We start from the raw sequence: 4,698 nt of genomic DNA, 5'->3' as shown, positions 1-4,698 counted from the left end.
TATTCTTAAAACTGTTAAAGTAAACTAGATCTACTTGACATACTTTCCTTCCTACGATACAAATAACTGTATGTTAAATTTGTCATCACTCAGGATTAATAAAGTTGAACTTTTCTTAAGTGATCGAACATTTCATCACTTATCATCAATAGTACTTGTAAACCATGACCTCAAAAAGTTACTTTTTTTCCTGTCAACATCTACTTTTGACAAAAGGCAAAGTAAAAACAAAGTAAAACAAAGTCATTCATCTTATTATCTGCTCTTCCCTACCCCCCAAAAAAGGTTGAACACAAGTAGGTAAGTATAAAATGAAGAGTCAACTTTATACATGTTTTTCTTGAAGTGAGTGACATATTTTCATAAGTGGCGATACGAATAGGTATTAGAATCCATCATACTTTTTCACGCTTAAAAAAAATCATTAAACATTGTGGCAATGCACATACATCTAGGTAAAGATGAAGAAAAGAAACAGTTACATGTCTTTGTTTTTTTATAAACAATGTAATTTCATAATGTAGCAATTCTCTTTTTAAAAACAAAAAGCTTAGAAAAAAGTTCAGGCCCCAAGCAGGAGATTTAACAGATTACATTAAAAAAAATGTACTGCTTTAATTCAATAAACAAATTGCCTGATTTGAACAGTTTATAATCCAAACACACTTAGATAAGTAATTACAAAAAGAAAGTGAAAGTGATCTTGAGTGAAAACATAAGTGAAACTGATTAGTCTATTTTCTATGAACACTCAATGAATAAACAGTAAAAGAACAGAACTAATTCACCTTTCGATAATTAAAAAGTTTATAGTTTTGAAAAAATTATAATGGAATTTCTCATTTGAAAATCTCTTAAATACAAACCACAAAAATTAACTACATAATATTATCTTTATCTGGAACAACAGCTCTAATGTAAAGATGAGTGACCAACACAACACTGTTGTACGACTAGCTGACTTTAAAATAACTACATTAAAATAACATTCCTACGGTAGTCATCATGCTTTCCCATAAACAAACAAACACTGGATGTCAACATAAGAACTTGAAAATAAACAGAACTGTTTAGCAAAAGGGTTGAAATTCCAATTGCTCTAACCTTATGTAAACTTGTTAAATTCAAATACAAGGACCCAAATTACACAATTTCTATTCTACAAAGTCTCCATTTCAAATCCTGGATTACATAGGGCACCCCCGCACCTTTTTCTGAAGAAAAATAAAACAATTATTATTATTCTCCTCGGTATGACTTCAAATAATATAAAGAACAAGGCAGATAGATTGTAGATGCAGGCGATGCCCGTTTTTTTTAATAAGCCACAACTAGACAAGGTGTGTGGTGGTGGTGTTCCTAAACACGCGCTTTACACTCACCCGTATAACATTGCTTTCCTTCCCTTTCTCCATCTCTTCTTTTCTGCTGCCGTTGGAAAATTATATACACAAAACCCGGAGCAATACAAGCAGGGACTCTATAGTTCACACAAGGGCAAACTAGCTTAAACAAGGGGAGGGCCAAGTGATAAGGGTGGGGATTTTTCCCCCTAGAAAAAATGGAGGGGGATGGAGCAAGACAGAATGGAGCTGAGACGAGGGGGCGCGTTGGGTCGGGGGAGCACACGCGTAAAGGAGGATGGCGGTAAAATTGGGGTGGGGGCAGAGGACAGAAATAAGAGACACTGGGGAGAACGTGAGGGGAGGCATCAAGCCGAGCAGAGGAAGGAGGCGGAGCGGACCTGGCGGGGTGCAGGGAGATGATGCCCCCTCCTTCCTCCCAGCTGCTGCCGAAGCTACTCCAGCACACGCCCACCCTGGGGAAAGATACCGGCTCTGGGGCCTAGCAGCAGCCGCCCTGCCGGTGAACCTAGCCAGCCAGGGGGCGGGCTCAGCCTCCTCCTACCCATCCCAGGGCCCGGACCCCAGGTCACCCAGCCCCCCAAACCCCCTCCCAGCCCCCCAGGAAAGAAGCGTGGAGATGAAGCGGGACGGAGGGAGTGGGGAGGGGGGCAACCATTAAGGAGCGGTGTCCATGGCAACGGAGGGGGAGGAAAAGGGGACGGGGTGGGGGGAGGAGAGAGATTTCACCCTTTTCCCCACTCGAGTCCCTCCTTGCAACGCCCACCCGAGTGATGGGAGGGGGGAGCCCCCTTCCCCCTCCCGGCGCCAGGGAGAGGGGGCGGCGGCCGCGCTTCGGCCGGGAGCCGGGGCTCCGGCGCCCCCTCCCCGCCCCGCACCTGGGCGGGGAAAGGCCGCGGCTGCCCCAACCACCACCATCTCCCCCACGCCTGAGGGAGAAACGGCGGGACCTCCACCAGAGCCCGGCCGAGCCGGGATGGAGGCGGAGGCTGGGGCTGAGGCGGCCAGGATGTCCCCCACACACACACACCACCCCGCGCCCCGACCCCGCTCCCCGGGGAGTCCCCTTCAGCGGGGAAGGACAAATCATCTCAAAGCGGACAGAGAAAGCGGCTACGACTACCTGGCTCTGTTCCTCACTCCCTCCATCCCCGTCCGGCCGTCGCCGCCGCCGCCTCCTCCGCTGCTGCTGCTGCTGCCGCTGCCGACGCTGCTACCGCTGCCGCTGCCGCCGCCGCCGCCGCCGCCGCCGCCGCCGCCGCACACAGCCTGAACCGCCCGGCGGGGGACAATGACGTGCCTCCATCCGGGCACCGCCGCCGCCGCCGCCGCCGCCGACGCCTCCTCCGGGTCAGGAGCCGGCGCCGGCGACAGTGCTCCGCGCCCGCCGCCAGGGGGCGCCGCGACCCGCCAACTCCGCGCTCTAGCCGGCACGCCGCCAGCCCCGCGGCTAAGAGGCGGTCCTCAAGTGGCGCTTCCAGTACCTAAGGGGCCGGCGTCTCCCCCGCCTCCACCTCTCCTAGAGGCGGGGGGAGGTCGCCAAAGTGCCGGAGCCCTCGGGAGGAGAAGGTGGAGGGAACGCTGCGGATCGTGGTCCAGCGCCCTCCTCTCCTGGGGCGGCGGAGGACGTGGAGGAAAGCGTGAACCAAGTGTTCTACGTGTCTGGCCACCCTTTTCGGACAGCGTGCAAGGATCGCTCTTTTGCACGCCCCGGGCGTCCTTCGGCTCCGCTTCTGCCTCAAGTCTGGGTGCGTATGTGTGCGTGTGTCTGTCTTCCCACTTGAAAGTTGCGCTTTAAAGAGCAGCTGCGGCGGCCCCGGCCGGCCTCGGGGAGCTGCTCCGCGAGCGCCTTTGCTGATTCCCCCGTGGCCTCGATTAGCCTCCCCCGGGGCTTTCCGCGGGCTCCGCGAGCACGGACGGCTGCCCTCCATCCCCAGGCCCAACTTAGAAACGCCTCCTCGCCCCCCGAGTTCTTTGTTTCGCGCGGGGATCCCACCCACCCTTTCCAGTGGGGCTCCTAGGAGAGTATCCCAAGGAACAAAAGGCAGGGCGTGGGAGAGGGGAGTCCTCCCAGCGCCCCCACGCGCGAAACCAGACAAACCCACCTCCTCCGGAAAACTGCCTGGACTCCTTCCCCTCCCCCAGTGGGCTCCGGCAGAACGGAACGCGTGAATGCACTGGCTGGGTCAGAACCGAAGGCTTCTTGGAAAACTCGCGTAGTAATGTATTTTGCACCTTTTCCTATGTATCAAAGTTTTGTTTGAAGAAAGGTTATTTTCTATGTAGTGTGTGAAAGACCTGTGAAATGTTTGGGAATCAGGAGGTTCCGTGGAAATAGTTGAGTTCAGGAGTTCTTAAGTTTTTTTTGTGTGTGTCTGGCAAGAAAAAACCTATGCTCCCCTTCTCAAAACAATTGGAAGAAATGCTGAATTTCAATTTGAGGTTAATGAAAATAAAGATGTAGGATGTTTGGGGAGTATTCCCCCCCCCATCCAAATTCACAGACTCCGGGAAATCTATCTGTGGATAGAGGACTCGAGGTTAAAAATTCTTGGTATATGTAATCAGATGCCTTCATTTTACATCATTCCAAACCATTCCCCAGTAAGTCCTATGTTTGTTTGCAAAGCTTTATCCCTTGGAAAAATTCCTTAAAGTCATGAAGAATGATGATTTTAAAACTATACTTCAAAAACTAGCAGATTCATTGGCATCACCTTGAAATCAATACACATGGAATACAAAAATGCATATGGAAATAGCAACATTTGCTTTACAATTTTTATCTCCTGATTTAGATAAATCACTGGAAATCTCACAGCTACAATAAACACATTTCAGTAGTGTTTTAAGGTTTGCAACTCTGAAGCAGGTCTAAAAAATATTATTTGCATTGCTAATATTAACTAATGATAATTAATACTAATAATATAAATGTTGCTATTCTCATTTTAAAGATTAAGAAAATAAGGCTTAGAGATTTAAGTGACTTGCCCAAGGTCAACTTCAAATGAATAAAGGAGCCAGTTCCCCTAATTCCGATATAGTCTTTCCCATATAGAATTTTCCTCTTCTCAGTAGAGCAAAGAGCATCAGCATCTTGTGTGGTGTAGATATAATCAAGTTGCATGTTCAAGAGGATAGATGTTCCCAACTATTAGAATTTGGATTTTGGAGCAAGAACTGCCTGTGTGTGCCTTTCTTTGTTATTCAAGCACTAACCATAGTACTTGGCACATAGTAAGAACTTAATAATTGCTCATTTATTGGGTCAATGACATGCACCTTCTAAGTTCAATCAATAATTTATGAGATGGTAGGGGAGAAGGATGAA

The 4,698-nt window shown here is 48.7% G+C and overlaps 1 protein-coding gene across 2 annotated transcripts in view; it reads right to left on the bottom strand.

Moving 5' to 3' along the window:
- Nucleotides 1-2,562, bottom strand: part of USP42 (ubiquitin specific peptidase 42) — a 58,290-nt gene extending 55,728 nt beyond the window's left edge. The window contains exon 1 of one of the 2 annotated variants that reach the window (XM_027874944.1): nt 2,488-2,562. The gene's annotated coding sequence lies outside the window, so the exon portion shown is untranslated. Of the gene's footprint in view, nt 1-2,484 lie in introns of both variants that reach the window. The other variant, XM_027874945.1, reaches the window with a different exon arrangement.
- Nucleotides 2,563-4,698: the final 2,136 nt, after the last annotated feature.

The sequence above is a fragment of the Vombatus ursinus genome, unplaced genomic scaffold (genome assembly GCF_900497805.2).
Source record: "Vombatus ursinus unplaced genomic scaffold, bare-nosed wombat genome assembly UNPS02014807.1, whole genome shotgun sequence".
NCBI classification, from domain to species: Eukaryota; Metazoa; Chordata; class Mammalia; order Diprotodontia; family Vombatidae; genus Vombatus; species Vombatus ursinus.
The sequence above is the reverse complement of the archived record's forward strand: the minus strand, read 5'-3'. Positions and strand labels throughout refer to the sequence as shown.